Here is a 13125-nt window from a genome sequence, read left to right as displayed (position 1 = left end):
TGATTCACTTTGTTATAAAAGCAGAAACTAACACACCATTGTAAAGCAATTATACTCCAATAAAGATGTTAAAATAAATAAATAAATAAATAAATAAATAGCAAAAAAAAAAAATATCATTATTGTAATATATTATATATAATAACTACATAGTACACTAAAAACTAACATAAGTAAATGGCTTTAAGGGGTTGCATTAGTTATCTCTTGTTTCATAACAAATCTCCCCTGAATTTAGTAGCTTTCAAACTTTAACAAAGTGAGCTGAGAAGCATCCCCTGTCTCTCAATAATAGGTCTGAGTATGCCCACCACACTTGGGCATCAGAGAGGTTACCTCTGCGAAAATGCACAGTTGGCTGGGCCCTCAGTCAGTCAGCTTCCTCTAGTAGGAGGTTCTCAATTACTGGTTCCTCTAGTAGGAGGTTCTCATTACTGCCACAGATAATCAAGTATCAAGACAATTGTTACGAAAAGAAAACCATATTTGAATACTTAGATGATCTATTTTTAAATGAGCATTTTAACAAACAAAAATCAAAACTTTTATTCCAAAAATATTTGCACAGTTTTCATAAACATTTCAAAAACCAGTTGCTTAGAGACTGATTTCTAACCTAAATAAATCAACATTTTTTACAATTTACTGAAACATGCCCTGGATTTCCCTGCTGCCATGTTTAATTCAAGCAAGACTCTAAAAAAAGTTAACAGAGAAAAGAACCTTGGTTTTTGATTGACTTGTGGTTTCGGAGCATTTCCACAACATGATACTTCTCTTATATCCGTTGTTCCCATACAAGCCTTTCTCTCCAGGGAAATAGCTTTCTCTTCCTAGGACACCATCAAATGCATCCTTGGCAATGCTTTTCTCTCTGACTGTTAGTCTGTGACCAATATTCTCTCTCCAACATTTTGGAGAAACCTGCTATGGATTGAAATTGGAGGTCACAGTTTCCTCCCAAATGTTAGTCTCAGAAGCTGGGACACAGCCCTGTGCCCAAGAGGAGCCCATGGTCAAGCTGAAAAGCCAGCTGTGAAAGCTTTCAAGACTTAATCTCTTCACCAGGTCATCAACTCCTCTGGTGTCCAAATTTGTCAGGTGCCATTTGGCATCAGGAATAGCAGAGAATGTTTAAATCCAGATTTATTCCTCCATTATGTGAAGCTTTATTTCCGAAATGCTGTTTTGTTTCATTTTATTTTTTAAGACATTGCTTCTTGGTTTATTCACTTCAATTGCCACATACATACTGGGTGCTTTCATGAAGAAGTAAAATTTTGGTGGGTGGTGGGGGAGTGCTTAGATCATTAAAATTATTATTATTAGTTTGTCCTTATATGTCTGTGCCTTTAAAAATATTGAATATATAAGCATCTGCTGGAAAAATAGCTCAGATGAGGAGTTTGATAAATATTCAGACTTTTTTTTTTTAATATTCAGACTTTTAACAGCGTTCACTAGTTTGATATTTTTGCTCTCATTTTTCTCACGCTTGATCTCAGCCATTACCAAAGGTTCTCAAACTTTAATGTGCATAAAAATAACTCACGGGACTTCCCTGGTGGCGCAGTGGTTAAGAATCCTCCTGCCAATGCAGGGGACAGGGGTTCGAGCCCTCGTCCGGGAAGATCCCACATGCTGCGGAGCAACTGGGCCCGCGTGCCATAACTACTGAGCCTGAGCTCTAGAGCCCGCGAGCCACAACTACTGAAGCCCGTGCGCCTAGAGCCCATGCTCCGCAGCGAGAGAAGCCACCGCAATGAGAAGCCCGCACACCGCAATGAGGGGTAGACCCTGCTCGCAGCAACTAGAGAAAGCCCGCGTGCAGCAACAAAGACCCAACTCAGCCAAAAATAAATAAATAAATAAACGTTAATTAAAAACACACAAAAAAACAAAAAAGCAAACTCAGGGAGCTAGTTAAAAATGTAAATTCCAGAACACTATTCCCAAAATTTTAGATTCGTTGAGCCTGGGAAAAAGACCAAGAAGTTGCATTTTTAACAAACCAGTGTAAAGTGGTCTGTAAACCACAATTTGAAAATATTGTTTTAGACATTCAAATGTAAAAGTCATTAAAATTTAAATCAAAGAATCATAACCATATTCTGTGCTATTGCTCATAAATGGCAAAACTGGGCACCTAAACAGTAAATTCATAGTCCCACCCAAATGCCATCACCTCCAGGGAAAAGAGGTATGAGGTAGCCAGCACCAGGAGAAGGGGAGAGAGAGAGAGGGAGCGAAAGCGCTGGGCAAGCTCTGAATGGCTTGGACAGTAGACAGCAGAGGAGCATCGGGTAGTGATTATGGCAAAGGAGTTGCTTTACCAACCATTCTGTTAATGTTTAGTTTTGTTGTTTTCCAATTTCAGAGGTAATACATGATTAGCGCAACTTTTTTGAAAACACAAAAAGAAAGCTGACAGTTAATAATAACTTTAATTTATAGATGTATATAAATATCTTTATTTTTCATATTTATATATTGTTATTTCCTAAAAATATCATGGTCTATATAATGCAATGTAACTTTTTCCCACCGATCAGTATTCTTATTTCCCATGTCAAAAAAACTTAACTAAAAGATGATTTTAAGTGGCTAACCAGCATTCCATCGTGTATATATTCCACAATTTAATTAAATATTCTTTTGTTATTGAATATTCAGTCCCACTGTGTGGTGGACATGGGATGTGCCACCACCATCCCCTTCAACACATAGATATTTTAAATGTTTGAGAGAAGTTTTTTGCGTTCAATTCAGAAAGGACTCCTACATTGGATACATTGTGATGTTGAAATACACTGTGTAATCAGCCTCTGTACTTTTGATTGAACAGTTTCTCATTTTCTACCCATTTGAGATCACCAAAGCAAATTATATCTCAAGCTTCAAGAGTCATTTGACCTGGCTCTCACTGCGTTAGAAGTAGGAGAAAGTTACGGCCTCATTCTCCTCAAGAAAATCCCAACTCATCCAAATCTTTATAACTTCCTGTCTTTTGTGACTTTGCAATTTGCCATTCTTCTCATTGACCCTATTTACCACTCTAGACCTATGAAATCCCATATTGTGTTTTATTCAGTAGCCTGCTATCTAGTGGTTGAAATGGAGAAGTACAGGTATTTTCCCCCTAAAGAATAATCCCATTTCAGAATACAGCTCTGAGGTCACTCCAGTAATAATCTCATATTTGTATAAAACTATGAATAGTTTGTAAATCACTTTTTAAATAGTAGAATTAATCATAAACCTAGAGTCAGAATATCTTTATCTCCATATCTGCAACTACTGATTTGTAACGTCTGTTTTTTAAAAAAAATTACTTAACTTTTTGAAGTTGGGTCTCCCTTTCTTTGAGGTAAGAAGGCTGTTTTTGATGTTCCTAAGTTCTTTATAATTTTCAATACATTTTACAATTCTATTATATGTAGCATTTGGAGAACTCTTAAAAAAAGAAATTTCTTTTTCAGATTCTTTAATGATTAGACACAAAAAGCCATGAATTCCTCCTTATTTCTTCAGTTGGTATGATATTCTATCAAATTATCTCTGATAATATCCCTTCCTATTCTAAGATTATAAGGTTTGTTTGTATAAAACTCTCTGATTACAAATCTTTCTTCTGTGACATCTTTAATAATGTAAATATAATGTATAATAATGACCTCTATAATAATGTAAAATCACCTTTCTACCTAATAATTCATTTTTCTTAGTTCATATTTTCTAATAGAAACAGTGTTCTCAGCATAACAATGCCATTTATTATTCCCACTGGTGAATTTTCCATCATTAGTTCATGTAATTACCATACAAGCTTACTGCTGTAGCAAGACAAGTTCTGGGATCTCTGCCATCAAGACAGAAAAAAATAGGGCTTCCCTGGTGGTGCAGTGGTTAAGAATCTGCCTGCCAATGTAGGGGACACGGGTTTGAGCCCAGGTCCGGGAAGACCCCACATGCCGCCGAGCAACTAAGCCTGTGCACCACAACTACTGAGCCTGTTCTCTAGAGCCCATGAGCCACAACTACTGACCCCGGGTGCCACAACTACTGAAGCCTGCACGCCTAAAGCCCGTGCTCCAAGAGGAGCCACCACAATGAGAAGCCCACGCACTGCAATGAAGAGTAGCCCCCACTTGCCACAACTACAGCAAGCCTGCATGAAGCAACGAAGACCCAATGCAGCTGAAAATGAATAAATAAATAGACAGAAAAAATAAAAATGAGAAACATTTGGAGGGCAGAAGAAAACATGGTAAGGTTATTACATTATAAAATATATGTGAATTCAAAAATATATAATTTCTTCAAGTGAAACATGAATATTTATACAATAGTATGATATACGAGTTTTATAGCTTTTTAAAATTAATGTTATAAATCAGAATTTCTCAAATACTATTCCAAAGAATACTACTTCTTCAGGTTGTTAAAGACATTAATTGCCCAAACAAGGGGAGTCTTTGTCCAATCAATTGTTTGGAAAATGCTGTTTTAAAGTTAAGTGGCTTGGGCTTCCCTGGTGGCGCAGTGGTTGAGAGTCCGCCTGCCGATGCAGGGGACGCGGGTTCCTGCCGTGGTCTGGAAAGATCCCACATGCCGTGGAGCGGCTGGGCCCGTGAGCCATGGCCGCTGAGCCTGCGCGTCCGGAGCCTGTGCTCTGCATCGGGAGAAACCTAAAGTTAAGTGGCTCTAATCACCAAAGGACTGCTCAGAGACTTCAGTATGTTAACATGCACTTTGTCCAGGGTGGGATGTACTATCTAACCTGTTTTTAAACAGAGCTTTTCTTTACCCACACAGAACATCTCTTATGAAACTGTCGACTGAAAACACACACACACACACACACACACACACACACACACACACAGCTTAAGAGCAGTAAGTTTCAGGTTTATTTTATTTTATTTTTTAGTTTTTTCATGTTTGAGAGACAAAGCTCTCTTTGTTTATTTGTCATGAGGATGGGGAAGAGAACTGACAGGTCACAGGCATGTCTGCACATGGGGGTGCCAGAAACTGGTATCCACTAGGCCCTCACTCTGCCAGGAGGCCTCTCTGGAAGGGGCTGCCACCTCACAGATGCCTTGGACACCCTCCATGCCAATCACAAAAAGTCACGACTGTCCCATTCTTGCCAATCTGCCTGGGATCCAGGGGAAGAAAGCAGATAATGATCCTTCAGGGGACAGAGAAAAAGATGTCATCAGCTCCTGGGCTAATGCCTCACATTCCAAGACCCAGAGACAGGCACACCCACCATGGGCTCCCAGGCCAGCCTGCCTTAGCCCCCAGGCATTTTGCAAGCCTGTCTCACCCCATTAATGCTCTCTCCACAACCCCTAACAGGGCAGTGGGCATGGCAGGGATGGGATGGTGACTGCACATCATCATCGCCCTCCCAGGACAGACTCTCAACATGGCAGCCTCCGTGGTCACTGTATGCTGTCTGTGGGTTCACATGGGAACCCTCTCTTCCAAACTGCAGGCCCCCTGTGCAGTGCTCCAGCCGCCTGTTTTTGCAAAGCCTGGCTTAAGAAGGCCAAGCACAGGGTGACTCCCACCCCCACCCCCACCCCCGTAATGTCTGTGGAGTGAGTGTGCCTCTTTCACAGAAGTGACAGGAAGTTCTTTGTGAAGAAACAGGATACTTGGGATAGCCTGGGGCCAAGGAGGTATATGTGACACCCTCAGTTTTCCCATCTGTAAATAGGCATAATGGAGGTATCTACCTCATGGGGATGGCATGTCCGCATGAGGGGTGTGGGCACGGGGACAAAACTTGTAAGGATCAAATGGAATCATGCATGTGAGTTACCTATCGAGTATCTGGCACATGGTAAATTACACATTACTTATCACTGTTAGAATTATTATGACTCCCCAGCTTGAGGACCAGGTTTGAGTGCCCCCCCCGGCCCCCGGAAGTGACCATTCTTCACCAGCCTTTCTGGGCCAATGAAGGCTCCATTCTGGAAGGTTCTTTCAAGCTTCTCATGCACTTAGTACTTCGTAGGCATGGACTTGGCTCAGGAATATTTTTCACCCGGGAAGAAATTTTATCCTTGCCACAGAATCCCAGGTTTAGGAGCTGTAGGGGCTTCATGGGAATCGTTTAATCCATGCCTCTCTATTCACAGAAGAGAAGGCTACAAACCAGAGATGGTTCATTTCCAGGTTTGTCTGGATCCCCCAGCTGCTCGGGACCCAGAACCCAGGTCTCCAGACATTCAGTCCAATGCTCTTTCCACTACTCTGTGGCCCTCCTGGGAACCTTACGTGGGACCCAAAGGTCCCAGCCTCAGAACATACCCAGAATTCCTCCTGACCTGCTTGGAGAAGTTCTAGAATATTACTCCTGTTTTCCTAAGATGTGGAGAAGTCTGAAGGCAGATGATAACTGGCTTTGGTTTTGTCAGGGTAACAACATCCCACCCTGCCAAGTGCCAGGGCAGGTACAGTATAGTGCCATCCCATGCAGTGCCCCCAGGGTGTGGTTAAAGGGTAGCCTTCCCACTTCACAGGTGGAAACACTGAGGTCCAAGAGGCCACACCTTACCCAGGTGTCACAGGAACCACTGCAGAGCCAGGAATTCATTCAATTCCACCACCACTCTCAAGGTGGCTCCACCACGGGGGCGGGGGGGGGGCGCGGGCAAGGGGTCAATGGGCCCTGGGGCACCAGGTCCTTCTTACACAGGGTGAGAAATTTATTTTTTCCCCAAACTTAGGAGGTGCCTGAGGTGGGATCCCTACTCCCGGCCGCGCAGCAGTCCCAAGAGGATCCTCTCCCTGCCCCTACGCACCAGTCCTGGGCCAGCTCTAGCTCCTTGGTGAGGAACTCGAAGAGGCGGTGTGCCCATCACACCGATGGAGGAGACCAGGAGCTGCGCGCCGGAATCCGCCAAGTCGTTCACCGCTGTGGCCAGGCCGGACCGCACCGTCACGTTCACGCGCTGCGGGGACACGAAAGCTTAACCTGAAGCCGGTGTAGGCCAGGATAGTGCTGAGGACCGGGGCGCGCGGAGTGCGGGAGCGCAGGGTAGAGATGCTCGAGCCCCAGGGGATTAGAGCTGGGGGCACCGGCCGGGGTTACTGGAGGTCACGTCGGGGTCCTGACTGGGCAAGGCGACACTGAGTGGATGTGGGGGACGGGGCTGCGTGGTCACAGAGAGCTGGAGGTCAGACTCGGCGGGCGGGGGGTCCGGGTGGGCGCGGAAGGGTCGGGTTCACGGTGGGGGAGCCGGGGCGGGGACAGAGCCCGACCCAGGTCAGCCAACCTCCTCCCACCCCGTGCTCCCCGGCCCATGCTCACGTCCTCAGGCTTGCCCAGGGTGGCGGCAGTGGCAGCGCACAGCCGCTTCTCCGGGCCCGCGGGCACGCGGCCGGCGGGCAAGTTCGTGTGCAGTTCAACGAACTGCCGAGTCCAGCGGATAGCTGTGCGAAGGGCAGCAGCGGAGAAAGCTCAGTTTTTTTTTATTTGGGAAACTTATTGAGGACTATAGCCTGGAGACAGCCTCTCAGATAGCTCTGAGGTACTGCTCTAAAGAGGTAGGGGAAGAGCCAGTATAAATATGAATTTGGGGCTGGGGAATACATGTAGTCATGCATACATGTTGGTAAGAAATTATTGCTAATCACAAAAGCAGATATCTCACGTTAATGAGTTTAGCGCTTTTCTATGTATGGGAAGGTGCAGGAATCTGGGGTCGCTGAAATTCTTCCTTAGGTATGCATCTTAACCATCTAGGGACGGTAATCCTAAACATAGAATGCTTCATCCTGTTTTCGCCATCCTGAATTCCCTGAATTCAGGACGTACAGTCGGTGGGTGACTGCAAATTCAGGGCGTAGAGTCGGTGGGTGACTGCAGTGGATTGCAACTTATCCCTTTGTGTCACTGGATGATAAACAACAGACACTCTGTTCTTTTTGTTTACAGACCCTTAAAACAAGATAAGTTGCAGTGAACATGTAGGGTAAATGGAACCAGACTGTGAAATAACAGCTGAAAACATTTTTAAAAAAATTGCTATTTAGGAGGAAGAAAAGAAGGGCTTGCATTATGGTGAAGACCAGTGATGGTTTGGTGAGCCATCAAGAGAGAGGAAGTAGGAGAACACCTTGACACTTAATGAGATGTCCAAAAACATCTAACATATACAACAGGAAGTCACTTGTGGAAGCTGCAGTGCGACTTTTTTAAATGAAAAATTTATAAGTAATGTATGTTAAAGAGAAAAACCACAGGCCCCAAATGGCACCACTTTTGCTAAAGCCCATGATACCACCTAGATTTCATAGCTAACCTAACTGCAGTTTCAACCTGCCTCAGAAATGTAATCTTAATCACGCAGTTGGAATTTTCTACTCAGCATGTTGGCCTTTTCCCCACCCCACCCCCACCCCCCATCCCAAAGGAAGAAGACGCAGTCTGCATGATAAAGCCCTCTGGGTCTCTTCCCTCCAAAAATAAGTTGTCCTGGCCCAAAATAATCCTTTCTTTTCTTTTACTAATGACTTCCTCTCCCCACCCTTCTTTCTATAAAAGCCTTCTGCCTGTACCACTCCTGGGAGCGCTCTTGTAGTTACCAGATGGGATGCTTCCTGGTTCATGAGTTGTTGAATAAAGCCTTCAGATTTACTCTGTTGAATTGTTCTTTGACGGGTAAATTAAGTGAAAAGGTGCTTGCTGTAATGTTATGATGACCCCTTGTGGTTCAAAACCAAAATGACCCTTTGAAAAATTGATCCTGGCACCATGAGCAGCAAATATCTTGGAGTTTAAATAATATTCTTTCAATGTTCCCCAAACTATTGTCAGTGGTTATCTCTTCAGAGTGGTTTTAGAGGGACTTTCATCTCATATATTCCTGTAATAGTTAAAATTTTTGCAAAAAGTATGCATTGCCCTGGTAAGCAGAGCAGAAAACGATAAAGACTAAACAAAATATAAGAGAAAATAATCATCTTTCTCAGGTAGATATTCGTTTCTCTGCAAGCCAGAATATAGAATTTAGATTAAAGTAAATTAATGTCCTTAATCTTTTTAAATAAACAGGATTTTGAATTTTTTTTTTTTTTTTTAAATTGCGGTACGCGGTCCTCTCACTATTGTGGCCTCTCCCGTTGCGGAGCACAAGCTCCGGACGCTCAGGCTCAGCGGCCATGGCTCATGGGCCCAGCCGCTCCGCGGCATGTGGGATCTTCCCGGACCGGGGCACGAACCCGTGTGCCCTGCGTCGGCAGGCGGACTCTCAAGCACTGCGCCACCAGAGAAGCCCCAGGAGTTTATTAATTTATTTTTTTGCTGCGTTGTGTCTTCGTTTCTGTGCGAGGGCTTTCTCTGGTTGTGGCAAGCGGAGGCCACTCTTCATCGCGGTGAGCGGGCCTCTCACTATCGCGGCCTCTCTTGTTGCGGAGCACAGGCTCCAGACGCGCAGGCTCAGTCGTTGTGGTTCACGGGCCTAGTTGCTTCGCGGCATGTGGGATCCTCCCAGACCAGGGCTCGAACCCGTGTTCCCTGCATTAGCAGGCAGATTCTCAACCACTGCACCACCAGGGAAGCCCAGGATTTTGAACTTTTTACCTTTGCTTTAGAGTTATACTTACATAAATATTTTATCTAAGTATTATGAGTGATGATTGGTTTTTGTACTTTTCTAATCAGATTAAAATTTTTGCCCTAGAACAGATTTTGTGGTAAGAATTTAAATAGGGTCACTGAAGAACAATAAACTATTATGAAGGAAGACACATACTGTATCAGGTCCAGGCTTAATTAACATATAAAAGCAAAAATATAATTTTAATAAAGTATAAAAGCTAAATCATTAAGGCAAACAGCACATTACAAATCACTGACAAAATAGATTTCATCACCAGCCAACATGTGAAGTACGTTTAGTATTCTCTTTAGCAAGAAGAAAATATTAAAACACCCTTAAAACTTTAAATTATCCAAAACCAACAAAGCATAAATTGTCCCACTTTTAACCTCAGACGAGAGAGCCTTCATGCTGAAGTGGCCCAGAAAGTCAGTGATGCTGATGGCAGTTGGCAAATACTCTGGCTTATAAGAAAGGAGTTAACCAGGAGTACATACACTCTGGCTGAGCAATGTGATAGCTGTTTCGAATCAATGTCAAGGGAGCAGTCTTGCTTTGCCTGCAGTGTTCTTGCCCTGAATTCAGTCACATGCTTTCTAGGTTTTCTCACTGTAGCCCACTTTAATCAAGTTGGGATTCTTGAAGAACGTACATGGAATTTAAGTTAATGTGGCTTTAAAACTCAATTTTTCAGCATGATGTGTTTTTTTGGACTGATATGGGAGGTTTGTTCTGATATGTTCTAATCAGAAAACTTAAGTACTGGAGAAAACAGTTAGGGAGAGGTAACCACAAACCCATTTACAAAGGCACTGTCTCTACTGGGCACATGTGCTCTTAGAAATCAGCCACCTGCATGTCACTGTCTCTACTGGGCACATGTGCTCTTAGAAATCAGCCACCTGCATGTACTGACCTTAGCTTCCAGTGAGCAGTGCGGGGCTATCACACCACTTATTGAACTGCCCACTCCACTGCGGAGACTTTGTCTTTCTGCGAAAACTCATTAAGAACTACAATGTTAAACCAGAGCTCCTTGGAGAAATAGCCGATTCCAGGTCAGGGTAAAAACTGAACAAAATGAGCATGGAACAGCCTTTCTACAGAAAGCAAGGAATTTGTCAAAGACTACTGGGGTTATATCAGAAAACAGGATGACTATGCTTAAATCCATATGTTAATAATAATATTTTTTATTTTGAGAAAAAAAACCTTATTGGTCACTTTTGGAGGATGCTAAGAGCCAACTTGTTATTTGGAAAACTGGTAAGTAAATGGAACGAGTTAAGCATTTATCCTGCTTTCTTATATGAAATGTAAACTAGGGTAACCAACAGTTGTAGAAAAGTCTCTTTTTATATAGTTCTCCAGCTAATAAATGAAGAAGGAATGATAAACTAAAATATAATCATTTTGTGACAAAATGAAACAGTGGACCTAAGTGGTAATCATAAATGGCATCTGACATTAAAAAAAAAGAGAGATACGTTACTTGCATCCTGATGGAAGCATTCAATACTGCTGTGAAGTGTTCTTGCAAAAAATCTAACATGAAAGGGATCTAGTGGCCAGATTTAACTACCAATTTAGGAATAACAGGAGATAGACCAACAAGATCAATGACACCTCAGGATGTAATCAGCAAATTCCATACTGTGAAAAACTCTCCAGAACCTGAGACCAAGTGTCTTAAACAAAAAGCAGGGCTAGTGGGAGGGAAGGTGTACCTAAAAGAAAGTTAAGAGGCATGTAACCCAATTATAATGTCTCCTCATTCCAACAAGCCAAGTGTAAAAAAAATTATGCTGAGAAAATTTGAACATTAACTGGATATTTAATATTAAGGAATAACTTCAAGTACAATGGAGTCATGATTATAATATATAATACAGTATATATAACAATATTATATTATTGTTAAAGGATTTTTATCTTTTAGAGATAACTGAAATATTTATAGATAAAAAATGATATCTTGGATTTACTTGAAAATAATTAAGGGTAGGGAGGAAGTGGGCAATGTTATAGAGCAGGGCCAAAAACGATGGCCCAGACCAAATCTGGCGCACCACCTGTTTTGTTTGTTTGTTTAAATATTTATTTATTTATTTGGCTGATTGGGTCTTAGTTGCGGCACGTGGGCTTCTCTCTAGTTGTGGCGGGAGGGCTCCAGAGTGCGTGGTCTTAGTTGCCCCATAGCATGTGGGACCTTAGTTCCCCAACCAGGGATCGAACCCATGTCGCCTGCATTGGAAGGCGGATTCTTAACCACTGGACTACCAGGGAAATCCAATGTTTTTGGTAAATAAAGTTTTATTGGAATACAGTCAGGTTCATTTGTTTATGTGATCTATGACTGCTTTCTTGCTACAAAGGCAGAGTTGAGTAGTCGCAACAGAGACCGTATGGCCCAAAAAGGCTAAAATATTTACTATTTGGCCCTATGGGGAAAAACCTTCATGATCCCTGGTAAAGCTGAACTAAGACTGGCCATGAGTGAATAATAATTGAAGCAGGTGATGGATACATGGGGGGTAATTATAAAGTATTGTTTCCATTTATATATGTTTGAAATGTCCCATAATAAAAAGGTTTAAAGTTTGTTTGTTTGTTTGAAGTGCTGATAGCTTTAGAAAAGGACTTTGACTTGGCCTTTGACTTTGTCACTGAGGATGGCATCCTGGGCCCACTCCAGGGGGCCTACACAACACTGTGTAGGGGGCCTACACAAGACTGTATCCTACACAACGCTGCCTCTAAATACACTCCGAGGGACTGTTCGGCTCGGAATGGCTACGAAGCTAATGACTCTTGGGAGCTCTTAAAATTGACAGAAATTTGTAATAAGTCCTATATATTCTATATAGATAAGCATACATACACATATACATATATTTGTATAGCATGCTACAAAACCGCAATACCTTCATTCTTCAGATACAATTACCAAATACAGTGTTTCCTAGAGAAACGTGGAACTAAAGACTCTGTAAGAGCAATTTTATCCAGCAAACAACTATTTGAGTCTCTGCTCACCCTCAAGGTATGCTACTAGGCACTTGAGAGATAGAAAGATAAGATACTCTTCCTGGCTTTCAGGAACTCAGTGTAGTTAAAGAATTAGAATTACAGTTTGTAGTAACAGGAGGAAGAAGAGAAGCCATTGCAGTAGCTTCTTAGCACACAAGCCCACACCAGCTAAGCATATTAAGGATTGTATCTCATTTAATATTTACAACAAACTGAGGTGAGTGTTATTATCTTCATTTTACACATGAAAACACTGGCACTCAGAGAAGTCATTTAAACTCATACTCTGTCACACTCCAAAGCCCACTCTCCTAAACATCATTGGTAGTTTAAACACTGAAATGATCATTTTTATTACATTTTCACCAGAAGGACCCATTTACAAAGAAGCTCCAGATTATTGTCACTGTGCTGGGTTTCCTCTCATATCCCATGAGTTTGATCTCATTTTTGATAAGTACCTTTAGCAGGA

At 42.4% G+C, this 13125-nt stretch overlaps 1 pseudogene; it reads right to left on the bottom strand.

Moving 5' to 3' along the window:
• Positions 1-5091: 5091 nt before the first annotated feature.
• Positions 5092-10033, bottom strand: LOC103082607 (D-dopachrome decarboxylase-like; annotated as a pseudogene).
• Between the last annotated feature and the right edge of the window lie 3092 nt (positions 10034-13125).

This window comes from Lipotes vexillifer, unplaced genomic scaffold (assembly GCF_000442215.2).
Source record: "Lipotes vexillifer unplaced genomic scaffold, Lipotes_vexillifer_v1.1 scaffold163, whole genome shotgun sequence".
Classification (NCBI taxonomy): Eukaryota; Metazoa; Chordata; class Mammalia; order Artiodactyla; family Lipotidae; genus Lipotes; species Lipotes vexillifer.
Note: the sequence above shows the minus strand (reverse complement) of the source record. Positions and strands in the feature narration are given on the sequence as shown.